The 13,393-nt window shown below is 39.8% G+C and overlaps 1 pseudogene; it reads left to right on the top strand.

The window, feature by feature from the left end:
- The window catches only part of LOC129561647 (UDP-glucuronosyltransferase 2C1-like), a 38,429-nt pseudogene extending 25,601 nt beyond the window's left edge, over nt 1-12,828 (top strand).
- The last annotated feature ends 565 nt before the right edge of the window (nt 12,829-13,393 follow it).

Genomic DNA, 13,393 nt, shown 5'->3' with positions numbered 1-13,393 from the left:
GACTCTCAAGAGTCTTCTCCAACAACACACTTCAAAAACATCAATTCTTCGGCAATCAGCTTTTTTCACAGTCCAACTCCCACATCCATAAGTGACCACGGGAAAAACCATAGCTTTGACTAGACAGACTTTTTTGGCAAAGTAATGTCTCTGCTTTTTAATATGCTATCTAGGTTGGTCATAACTTCCCTCCCAAGGAGTAAGCGTTTTTTAATTTCATGGCTGCAATCAGCATCTGCAGTGATTTTGGAGCCCCCAAAAATAAAGTCTGACACTCTTTCCACTGTTTTTCCATCTATTTCCCATGAAGTGATGGGACCAGATGCCATGATCTTTGTTTTCTGAATGTTGAGCTTCAAGCCAACCTTTTCACTCTCCTCTTTCACTTTCATCAAGAGGATTTTTAGTTCCTCTATGTATAACCTGAAAGTTCAAACTCATAGAAGCAGAGAGTAGAGTGATGTTTTCCAGGGCCTAGGAGAGTGGGAGAGTGGAAAGACAAGCTTTGAGAAATAGGGATCAGGCTTTGAGTAATAAAATAAGTTCTGGAGAACTTCGTACATCATGGTGGTTAGCTGTGATCATAAACAAATAAATTCTCAGTAATGAAAGATGTAATTATATTTAATATAAATCAAATATATTCTTTGGAAAAAAGAAACTAATTAAAATTAAATAATTTGCCAGGGTTGAATAAATGTTTCTATATGTCAGATAAATTCTTGATAGAAATTTTATATAAATCTATACATGAGCATTAGAGATTAAAATTATTTCTTAGAAGTTTTAATTTTTTAAACATTGAATGATTTTTTACTATGAAGTCACTTAACTTCTTATCAGCGTCTCTCTTTTTTGTTTAACTTATTTTCAATTGGGGGGTAACCGATTTACAATGGTGTTCTTTTATATCTTGCAACAACATTTTGTTGTTGCTAAGTAGCTCAGTCATGTCCGACTTCTTGCAACCCCATGGAGTATGATAGCAATCAGCTTCAGCAACTGTCCGTCCAATGAATGTTCAGAACTGATTTCCTTTAGGATTGACTGGTTGGAATTCCTTGCAGTCTAAGGGACTCTCAAGAGTCTTTTCCAGCACCACAGTTCAAAAGCATCAATTCTTCGGCACTCAGCTTTCTTTATAGTCCAACTCTCACATCCATACATGACTACTGGAAAAACCATGTTTTTGACTAGATGGACTTTTGCCAGCAAAGTAATTTCTCTGCTTTTTAATATGCTGTCTGGGTTGGTTATAGGTTTTCTTCCAAGGAGCAAGCGTCTTTTAATAGCATGGCTTCAGTCACCATCTGCAGTGATTTTGAGCCCCCCAAAATGAAGTCTCTCATTGTTTCCATTGTTTCCCCATCTATTTGCCATGAAGTGATTTGTCCAATGCCATGATCTTAGTTTATTGAATGCTGTGTTTTAAGCCGACTTTTTTACTCTCCTCTTTCCTATCATCAAGAGGCTCTTTAATTCTTCTTCGCTTTCTGCCATGAGGGTGGTGTCATCTGTGTATCTGAGGTTATTGATATTTCTCCCAGCATTCTTGATTCCAGATTGTGCTTAAACCAGCCTGACATCTCCCATGATGTACTCTAAATAAAAGTTAAATAAGCAGGGTGACAATGTACAACATTGATGTACTCATTTCCCAATTTGGAACCTGTCCGTTCCATGTCCAGTTCTAACTGTTGACTTTCATAGAGATATCTCAGGAGGCAGATATGAGATATAATATCCCATCAGATATATCTCATCTGTTGAAGAATCTTCCACAGTTTGTGGTAATCCACACAGTCAAATGCTGTGGTGTAGTCAATAAAGAAGAAGTAGACATTGATTTGGAACTCTATTGCTTTTTCGATGATCCAGTGGATGCTGGCATTTTGATCTCTGGTTCCTCTGCCTTTTCTAAATCCAGCTTGAACATCTGGAAGTTATTGGTTTGCATAGTATTGAAACCAAGCTTGGAGAATTTTGACCATTACTTTGCTAGTAATGAGTGAGATGAGTGCAATTGTGTGGTAGTTTGAACATTCTTTGGCATTACCTTTCTTTGGGATTGGAATGAAAACTGACCTTTTCCAGTCCTGTGGCCAATAATGAGCTTTCAAAATTTTCTGGCATACTAAGTGCAAAACTTCAGTAGTATCATCTTTTCTGCTGTGCTTCGTTCCTCAGTCGTGTCTGACTCTTTGAGACCCCATGGATTGTAGCCCACCAGGATTGTTTGGATTAGACATACCTTAGTTGGAATTTCATGACATCCACTAGCTTTGTTAAGGCCCTTTGACTGCACACTGCAGAATGTCTGGCTTTAGGTGAGTGATCACACCATCATGGTTATCTGGATCATGATCTTTTTTTATAGTTCCCCAAAATCACTGCAGATGGTGACTGCAGCCATGAAATTAAAAGACACTTGTTCCTTTGAGGAAAAGCTATGACCAACCTAGACAGCATATTAAAAAAAAACAGACATTTTTCCAACAAAGGTCCATCTAGTCAAACTATGGTTTTTGCAGTAGTCGTGCATGGATGTGAGAGCTGAACCATCCAGAAAGTTGAGCACTGAAGAACTGATGTTTTTGAACTGTGGTGTTGGAGAAGACTCTTAGAGTCCCTTGGACTGCAAGGAGATCCAACCAATCCATCCTAAAGGAAATCAGTCCTGAATATCCATTGAAAGGACTGATGTTGAAGTTGAAACCCCAATACTTGGCCACCTGAACTGATTCATTGGAAAAGACCCTAATGCTGGGCAAGATGGAAGGTGGGAGGAGAAGAGGACAACAGAGGATGAGATGGTTCGATGGCATCACCAACTTGATAGACAGGAGTTTGAGCAAGCTCTGGAGGTTGGTGATGGACAGGGAACCTGGTGTGCTGCTGTCCATAAGCAAAGAATCAGACATGACTGAGCAACTGAAATGAACTGAACTCTTTGTATTCTTGCCACCTCTTCTTAATAACTTCTGCTTCTGTTGGTGCATACCATTTCTCCTTTATTGTGCCCATCTTTACTTGAAATATTTCCTTGTTATCTCTAGTTTTCTTGAAATCTTAAATCTTTCCCTTTCTATTGCTTTCCTCTATTTCTTTGCATTGACCACATAGGAAGACTATCTTATTTCTCCTTGCTATTCTTTGAAACTCTGCATTGAGATGGATATTTGTTTCCTTTTCTCCTTTGCATTTTGCTTCTCTTCTTTTCTCAGCTATTTGTGAAGGTTTCCTCAGACAACCATTTTTCCTTCTACTTCTTTTTCTTGGAGTTGGTTTTGATCACAGCCTCCTGTACAATGTCATAAACCTCTGTCCATAGTTCTTCATGCACTCTGTCTACCTGATCTAATCCCTTGAATTCATTTGTCACTTCCACTGTATAATTGTAATGGATTTGATTTAGGTCATATTTGAATGGTCTACTGTTTTTCCCTCCTTATTTGATGTAAATCTGAATTTGGCAATAAGGAGTTCATGATCTGACCACAGTCAGCTCCTGGTCTCGTTTTTGCTGACTGTATAGAATTTCTTCATCCTCAACTTCAAAGAATATAATCAATCTGATTTTGGGATTGACCATCTCTACACATTGACCACATATAGAGTCATTTCTTGTGTTGTTGGAGGAGGGTGGTGTTTGCTATGACCAGTACGTGTTCTTGGCAAAACTCTGTTAGCCTTTGCCATGCTTCATTTTGTACCCCAAGGCAAAAATTGCCTGTTACTCCAGGTGTTTCTTGACTTCCTGTTTTTGCATTCCAGTCCCCTATGATGAAAAGGACATCTTTCTTTGGTGTTAGTCCTAGAAAGTCTTGTAGGTTTTCATAGAGCCATTCAACTTCAGTCTCGTCAGCATTAGTGGCTTGGGCAAAGATTTGGATTGCTGTAATGTTGAATGGTTTGCCTTGAAACGAATAGAGATCGTTCTGTCATTTTTGCAATTGCTCCCAAGTACTACACTTTGAACTCTTTTGCTGACTGTGAGGGCTACTCCATTTCTTCTAAGGCATTCTTGCCCATAGTATTAGATGTAAAGGTCATCTGAATTGAAGTTGCATATTCTGGTCCATTTTAGTTCATTGATTCCTAAAATATTGATCACTCTTGCCATCTCCTGTTTGACCACTTCCAATTTGCCTTGATTCATGGACCTAACATTCCAGGTTCCTATGCAATATTGCTCTTTATAGCATCGGACTTTACTTTCACCACCAGAGACATCCACAAATGGGTGTCATTTCCGCTTTGGGTCAGACTCTTCATTCCTTCTAGGGCTATTTCTCTGCTCTTCTCCAGTAACATTTTGGACACCTACTGACCTGGAGGGTGCATCTTTAGGTGTCATATCTTTTTGCCTTTTCATACTGTTCATGGGATTCTTAAGGCAGAATGCTGAAGTGGTTTGCCATTCCCTTCTCCAGTACAACAATGTGAATCCTCCATAAATATATATATTTATAATCCCCTCCTTCTTGAGCCTTCCTTTGACCTCCACCCCGTTCCACCCTTTTGTGTTTGTGGCAATCTCTTCGGTATATTCAAGTCTTCTCGACTCCATGGACTGTAGTCTGCTAGGCTCCTCTGTTGATAGGACTTTCCAGTGATTAATACTGGCATGGATTGCCATTTCCTTCTCCAGAGAATCTTACTGACCCAGGGATTTAATGTTCATCTCCTGCTCTCCTGTGTTGGCAGGGAGATTCTTTAGCACTGAGCCACCTAGGAAGCCCCGGAATACCAGGCTGAGCTCTCTGTGTTATACAGCAAATTCTAATGGCTATCTACTCCACACATGATAGTATATATGTCAATGCTACTTCCTCAGTTTGTCCGACTGTGTCCCATCACTTGCTGTATACACAAGTCTGTCCTCTACATCTGCATTTCTATTCCTACCTTACAAATGGGGTTATAAGTACAATTTTTTTCCTAGGTTACAATATTAATATATGATATTTGTCTTTCTCCTTCTGACTTCCTTCACTCTGTAAAACAGGATGTGGGTTCCATCAGTGTCTCTTAAACATCACATCTTAGATTTCTTTGCTACGTTATCAGTACAGTGTTATCAAAGCTTACAAAGTACACATCTTGCCCATGACCATAATTTCCAATATCATTTAACATTAATTTCATATTTATATGGATTTAATGAACCAATTTGTGTTTTGAGAGTATTTTATTGACTTTTTATTTGATAAATATTTTCTGTCTGTGTCTATCTTGGAATTTCTGTTGCTATTGTTTGTTTTCCTGAGATGTATTCAAAGGTACTTATTCCTTAAATTCTTGTGTATTAAAAAAGGCCTGCCTTGGTCATTTAAACCAAAGGGCAACAGGGCTTTGTTTACTTTTTTCTGGTTTATAGTTCTCGTCCTCAAAATTTGAATGCTTTCCCATGATTTTCTACTATTTAATGTTCTGTATTCTTTATCAATGATGATTGCACTTTGGTGTGGGTGAATAACCTCCCTCCTTCACAAACCCAAGGAAATCTTGCTTCTAAGTCAGCCATTCAAAGCCTTAAACCAAAACCCTGGTGTGGTCTTCTGTTCCTTGACAGAAGTTAGAAGGATTAGTGTTCTAGCTATTGCCATCCTTCCATCTCACCACTGCAGGTGCTGCCCTCTGTTGTTGTACAGTTGCTCAGTCGTGTGTACTCTTTGCAACTCCATGAAATGTAGCACTCCAGGCCTCCTTGTCCCTCACCATCTCCCAGAGTTTGCCCAAGTTCATGTTCATTTTCAGTGATGCCATCCAACCATCTCATCCTCTGATGCCTTCTTCTCTTTCTTCCCTCAATATTTCCCAGCACTGTGGACTTTCCCAGTGAGTTGTCTATTCTCATCAGATGACCAAAATACTGGAGCTTCATCTTCAACATCAGTCCTCCCAGTAAATATTCAGGGTTGATCTTCCTTAAGATTGACTGGTTTGATCTCCTTGCTATCCAAGGGACTTTTCAGGAGTCTTCTCCAGCACCACAGTTGAAGGTGTCAGTTATTTGGCATTCTGACTTCTTTATGGTTCAACTCTCACAATGGTATGGGACCATTAGGAAGACCATAGCCTTGACTATTCAGATCTTTGTTGGCACAGTAATGTTTCTGCTTTTCAACACACAGCCCTCTTTAGCCTGAGTCTGCAGGCAAAAATGTCAGCATATATTCAGTCTCAGGCCCTACTTCTTGCCTAGAGGATCACATGAAGCTTTCTTGCTTTCATCTGTAATGTCAGGACCATGAAGATCACATACTGAAATAATTTCCTGTTACTGCTGAAGTCTTATTAATACTGATACTCCAGACAAAACCTGGGGAAGAGTGAAGTAGTGGGGAAAGTGTTCCTTTTTCATAGACCTTCCCCTCCATGCTGCTTCCTACACTATCATGTTCCCAATACCACACTCAGAAAGTTAGATCAAAATTCTGTATTCTCAAGCTACATATTCTATTAATCCATTCCTATTTCTGTACCTGAGAATGCTATTTTCTACTGGAATTTATTTTCTTCCCTACCTCCAGTAATTACTGAGACTCTATTTTTTTTTATTTTTTATTTAAAAAATTTTTTCATTTTTATTTTACTTTACAATATTGTATATTTTTTTTGCCTTACATTGACTTGAATCCGCCCTGGGTGTACATGTGTCCTGCATCCTGAACACCCCTCCCACCTCCCTCCCCATCCCATCCCTCTGGTTCATCCCAGTGCACCAGCCCCGAGAACCCTGTATCATGCATTGAACCTGGACTGGTGATTCATTTCACATATGATAATATACATGTTTCAATGCCATTCCCCCAAATCATCCCACCCTCGCCCTCTCCCACAGAGTCCAAAAGACTGTTCTATACATCTGTACCTCTTTTGCTGTCTCACATACAGGGTTATCATTACCATCTTTCTAAATTCCATATATATGTGTTAGTATACTCTATTGGTGTTTTTCTTTCTGGCTTACTTCACTCTGTATAGTAGGCTCCAGTTTCATGCACCTCATTAGAACTGATTCAAATGTATTCTTTTAATGGCTGAGTAATACCAAAGATGGAGAAGCAGTATACAGTTAGGGAAAACAAGACCAGGAGCCGACTGTGGCTCAGATCATGAACTCCTTATTGCGAAATTCAGACTTAAATTGAAGAAAGTAGGGAAAACCACTAGACCATTCAGATATGACCTCAATCAAATCCCTTATGATTATACAGTGGAAGTGAGAAATAGATTTAAGGGACTAGATCTGATTGATAGAGTGCCTGATGAACTCTGGATGGAGGTTCGTGACATTGTACAGGAGACAGGGACCAAGACCATCCCCATGGAAAAGAAATGCAAAAGAGCGAAATGGCTGTCTGAGGAGGCCTTACAAATAGCTGTGAAAAGAAGAGAGGCGAAAAGCAAAGGAGAAAAGGAAAGATATAAGCATCTGAATGCAGAGTTCCAAAGAATAGCAAGGAGAGATAAGAAAGACTTCCTCAGTGATCAATGCAAAGAAATAGAGAAAAACAACAGAACAGGAAAAACAAGAGACCTCTTCAAGAAAATTAGAGATTCCAAGGGAACATTTCATGCAAAGATGGGCTCGATAAAGGACAGAAATGGTATGGACCTAACAGAAGCAGAAGATATTAAGAAGAGGTGGCAGGAATACACAGAAGAACTGTACAAAAAAGATCTTCATGACCAAGATAGTCACGATAACGTGATCACTGACCTAGAGCCAGACATCTTGGAATGTGAAGTCAAGTGGGCCTTAGAAAGCATCACTACTAACAAAGCTAGTGGAGGTGATGGAATTCCAGTTGAGCTATTTCAAGTCTTGAAAGATGATGCTGTGAAAGTGCTTCACTCAATATGCCAGCAGATTTGGAAAACTCAGCAGTGGCCACAGGACTGGAATAGGTCAGTCTTCATTCCAATCCCAAAGAAAGGCAATGCCAAAGAATGCTCAAACTACCGCACAATTGCACTCATCTCACACGCTACTAAAGTCATGCTCAAAATTCTCCAAGCCAGGCTTCAGCAATATGTAAACCGTGAACTCCCAGATGTTCAAGCAGGTCTTAGAAAAGGCAGAGGCACCAGAGATCAAATTGCCAACATCCGCTGGATCATGGAGAAAGCAAGAGAGTTACAGAAAAACATCTATTTCTGCTTCATTGACTATGCCAAAGCCTTTGACTGTGTCGATCACAATAAACTGTGGAACATTCTGAAAGAGATGGGAATCCCAGACCACCTGACCTGACTCTTGAGAAACCTGTATGCAAGTCAGGAAGCAACAGTCAGAACTGGACATGGAACAACAGACTGGTTCCAAATAGGAAAAGGTGTACGTCAAGGTTGTATATTGTCACCTTGCTTATTTAACTTATATGCAGAGTACATCATGAGGAACGCTGGGCTGGAAGAAGCACAAGCTGGAATCAAGATTACTGGGAGAAATATCAATAACCTCGGATATGCTGATGACACTACCCTTATGGCAGAAAGTGAAGAGGAACTCAAAAGCCTCTTGATGAAAGTGAAAGAGGAGAGTGAAAAGGTTGGCTTGAAGCTCAACATTCAGAAAACAAAGATCATGGCATCTGGTCCCATCACTTCATGGGAAATAGATGGAAAAACAGTGGAAACAGTGTCAGACTTTGTTTTTTTGGGCTCCAAAATCACTGCAGATGCTGATTGCAGCCATGGAATTAAAAGACGCTTGCTCCTTGGAAGGAAAGTTATGACCAACCTTGATAGTATATTAAAAAGCAGAGACATTACTTTGCCAACCAAGGTCTGTCTAGTCAAGGCAATGGTTTTTCCCGTGGTCATGTATGGATGTGAGAGTTGGACTGTGAAGAAAGCTGATCGCCGAAGAATTGATGCTTTTGACCTGTGGTGTTGGAGAAGACTCTTGAGAGTCCCTTGGACTGCAAGGAGATCCAACCAGTCCATTCTAGAGGACATCAATCCTGGATGTTCATTGGAGGGACTGATGCTAAAGCTGAAACTGCAATACTTTGGCCATCTCATGCGACGAGTTGACTCACTGGAAAAGACTCTGATGCTGGGAAAGGTTGGGGGCGGGAGGAGAAGGGGACGACGGAGAATGAGATGGCTGGATGGCATCCCCGACTCTGTGGACATGAGTTTGAGTGAGTTCCGGGAGTTGGTGATGGACAGGGAGGCCTGGCGTGCTGTGATTCATGGGGTCGCGGAGAGTCGGACACGACTGAGCGACTGATCTGATCTGATCTGATCTGAATACTCCATTGTGTATATGTATCACAGCTTTCTTATCCATTCGTCTGCTGATGGACATTTAGGTTGCTTTCATGTCCTGGCTATTATAAACAGTGCTGTGATGAACATTAAGGTACACATGTCTCTTTCAATTCTGGTTTCCTCAGTGTGTATGCCCAACAGTGGGATTGCTGGGTCATATGGCAGTTCTATTTCCAGTTTTTTAAAGAATCTCCACGCTGTTCTGCATAGTCGCTGTACTAGCTTGCATTCCCACCAACAGTGTAAGAGGGTTCCCTTTTCTCCACACCCTCTCCAGCATTTACTTCTTGTAGACTTTTGGATAGCAGCCATTCTGACTGGTGTGAAATGGTACCTCATTGTGGTTTTGATTTGCATTTCTCTGATAATGAGTGACGTTTTACATCTTTTCATGTGTTTGTTAGCCATCTATATATCTTCTTTGGAGAAATGTCTGTTTAGTTTTTTGGCCCACTTTTTGATTTGGTCTTTTATTTTTCTGGAATTGAGCTGCAGGAGTTGCTTGTATATTTTTGAGATTAATTATTTGTCCGTTGCTTCATTTTCTATTATTTTCTCCCATTCTGAATGCTGTCTTTTCACCTTGCTTATAGTTTCCTTTACTTTGAAGAAACTTTAAAGCATCCAACAGATTCCAGCCATCCATCATATCTAGAAATATCTCAAGAGGAAATAAATTTTCATATGCTTTTCATATTCTAGAGATATAAATTATGACACAACTTATCATATAATTAATTATGCAATTTATTTTTTAATAATATATATCTGTTTTAGGTATATCATGTCCTTAATAAACTTTACAGGTTGTTATTTATATATTCAATTTTAGCTATAAAGAGAATGCTATGAAGTTATCAAGAATTCATCATGATCATCCTGTAAAACCCCTGAACCGAGCAGTCTTCTGGGTTGAGTTTGTCATGCTCCACAAAGGAGCCAAGCACCTTCGACCAGCTTTCCATGACCTCACCTGGTTCCAGTACCACTCTTTGGATGTGATTGGCTTCCTGCTAGCTTGTGTGGCAACTGTTGCATTCCTGATCACTAAATGTTGCCTATTTTGTAGCTGGAAGTTTGGTAAGACTGCAAAGAAGAAAAAGAGAGAGTAGTCTTCTTCTGCCTTTTTTTTTTTTTTGTAATAGTTGGGCTAGAAACCTTGACAGAGTCCATCTGAATAATCCAGCCACTGATTTGAAGAGATTTATCTCCTGTTCTTCTGGGTTCTTGTCCAGTCTTCAACTTATCAAGACAAAGATCAAAGACTCACTCCAGAAATAAGCCACATGATTCAGAATTAAGGTTTAAAATGATCTATTCTTTAGAAAGATATGACAAATGAATAAACACATGGAAATTGTTGCCATTAAAGACTTAGTGCTTTTTTTTATTCATTGCTTTCAGTTCAACCAGTTGAGATGCTGGTGAGTCTCTGGAACATAATGATTAATTTTATTTCCATACTGAACAGGTTGAATATTTCTTAAATATCTAACATAATTTTGGGTTCAATATTCATTAATTATTTCATATTCTCTACAAGAATTATACAAGAACTAATGCAGAACACACTCTAACCAGAGCTTCTTTGCCAGTCAGTAATATCAGAAGCCTGATAGAATTTCTACTCTGCTGTAAAGCACATTTACATCAATTTCCTTCCATATGACACATTAGACTTTGTCCCCCTTGGAATACAAAACATTTTTGTTTGTTTGTTTGTTTTTCAAAGACTAGCCTTCATTTGGATACTAATAATAGTACTTCATTTGTATTGTAACATTTCTTGGCTTCAGAGAACTAGCTGATTATTGTATGTTTTCATGGTTATCGATACAATGGACCAAAGTAAATGATTGGAATTTAATGCCCACTCTTTTAAAGTAACTTAAGTACAATAAGGCTGTATATTGTCATTCTGCTTATTTAACTGTATGTAGAGTGCATCATGGAGAAGGAAATGGCAACCCACTCCAGTGTTCTTGCCTGGAGAATCCCAGGGATGGGGGAGCCTGGTAGGCTGCCATCTATGGGGTAGCACAGAGTCGGACACGACTGAAGTGACTTAGCAGCAGCAGCAGCAGCAGCAGAGTGCATCATGCGAAATGCTGGCCTGGATGAATCACAAGCAGGAAACGAGATTGCTGCAGAAATATCAACCTCAGGTGATACACAGATGATACCCCTCTAATGACAGAAAGTAAAAAGGAACTAAAGAGCTTTTGATGAGGGTAAAAGAGGGAAAAGCTGGCTTAAAGCTGAGCATTAAAAAAAAATGAAAATCATGGCATCTGTTCCCATCTTCATGGCAAATGAAGGAGGAAAAGTGGAAACAGAACTTTCTTGTCCTCCAAAATCACTGTGAATGCTGACTGTAGCCATGAAATTAAAAGAACCTTGCTCCTCAGAAGAAAAGCTATGACAAACCTAGACAATGTGTTAAAAAGCAGAGATACCACTTTACAGACAAAGGTCTATGTACTCAAAGTTATCCTTTTTCCTGTATATTTGTGAGAGTTGGACCATAAAGAAAGCCCAGCAGTGAAGAACTGATGCCTTAAAATTGTAGTGCTGGAGAAGACTCTTGAGGGTCCTTTGAACTGCAAGGAGATCAAACAAGTCAATACTAAAGGAAATCAACTGTGAATATTCGCTGGAAGGACTGATGCTGCCATTAAATCTTCAATACTTTGGCCACCTGATGAGAAGAGCTGACTCATTGGGGAAGACCCTACTTTTGGGAAAGATGGAGGGCAAAAGAAGGTGTTGGCAGAGGATGCGATGGTTAGATAGCATCACTGACTCAAGGGACATAAATTCGAGAAAACTCTGGGAGATAGTGAGAGCTTCCCTAGTGGCTTACTGGTAAAAAATCTGCCTACCAATGCAGAAGGCTCTCATTGATCCCTGGCCCAGGAAGATCCCCCAGAGAAAGAAATGGCAACCCACTCCAGTATTCTTGGCTTGGAAATTCCATAGACAGAGGAGCCTGACAAGCTACAGTCCAGGGGATCGCAAAGAGTTGGACATGACTTAGCAACTAAGCAACAATTGGGAGAGAGTGGAGGACAGAAGAGACTGGTGTGCTGCAGTCCATGGGGTCACAAAGAGTCAGATATCAACAACTACAAAAAAATTTACTTAACTTGAATCCTACATTAATTTTACTTACAATATAAATATTTGCAGAGAAGAGGAAAACTGTTTAGAGTTGCACTGCAAATACTTTGGACAGAAAATGCACTTCCCATAAATGCTGTTTTCTTTGGGGATGATTTCTTCTTCAGAAATTCAGGAGTTAATCCATTTATTTCTTTTACTTTGTCTCAATATTTCTCCTGGTCCTCTCATGAGCTGTACTGTGACTACTATACTAAGCACAAGCACCTAGGCATCTTACTAACTAGCATCAGCCTAAAATCTGCAGCAAATATGAAGACATAAATTGAATTTTAATAAAAATAAACATGTCTCTAAACATAGAATATTATTATTTTTTCTTTCTTCTCTAATCCTATAGGTGAATATGGGGAGTTCTAGCCAAGATTTTGTCTTGAAATTCCACCAAATTCTCCATTAAAAAAAAATATCTCTTCCTTTCTTTTCTAAAAATCTGTCTTCAGTATGCTTGCCAATAATTTGCCCTTGATGTCAAAAACGTTATTCAGTTTAACTCAGATGATGTGATGTATTAACCAAGTTCGGTAAATGATTCACCATGGACTTTGACATCTATGAGTTCAGTTCAGTCGCTCAGTCGTGTCTGACTCCTTGCGACCCCATGAATCACAGCGTGCCAGGCCTCCCTGTCTATCACCAACTCTCGGATTTCACTCAAACTCATGTCCATCGAGCTGGTGATGCCATCCAGCCATCTCATTCTCTGCCATCCCCTTCTTCTCCTGCCCCCAATCCTTCCCAGCATCAGAGTCTTTTCCGGTGCATCAACTCGTCGCATGAGGTGGCCAAAGTATTGCAGTTTCAGCTTTAGCATAAATCCTTCCAATGAACACCCAAGATTCATCTCTTTTAGAATAGACTGGTTGGATCTCCTTGCAGTCCAAGGGATTCTCAAGAGTCTTCTCGAGCACCACAGTAAAAAGCA

The sequence above is a fragment of the Moschus berezovskii genome, chromosome 5 (genome assembly GCF_049115385.1).
Source record: "Moschus berezovskii isolate FMDL1 chromosome 5, NW_MosBer_1.0, whole genome shotgun sequence".
Classification (NCBI taxonomy): domain Eukaryota; kingdom Metazoa; phylum Chordata; class Mammalia; order Artiodactyla; family Moschidae; genus Moschus; species Moschus berezovskii.
Note: the sequence above shows the minus strand (reverse complement) of the source record. Positions and strands in the feature narration are given on the sequence as shown.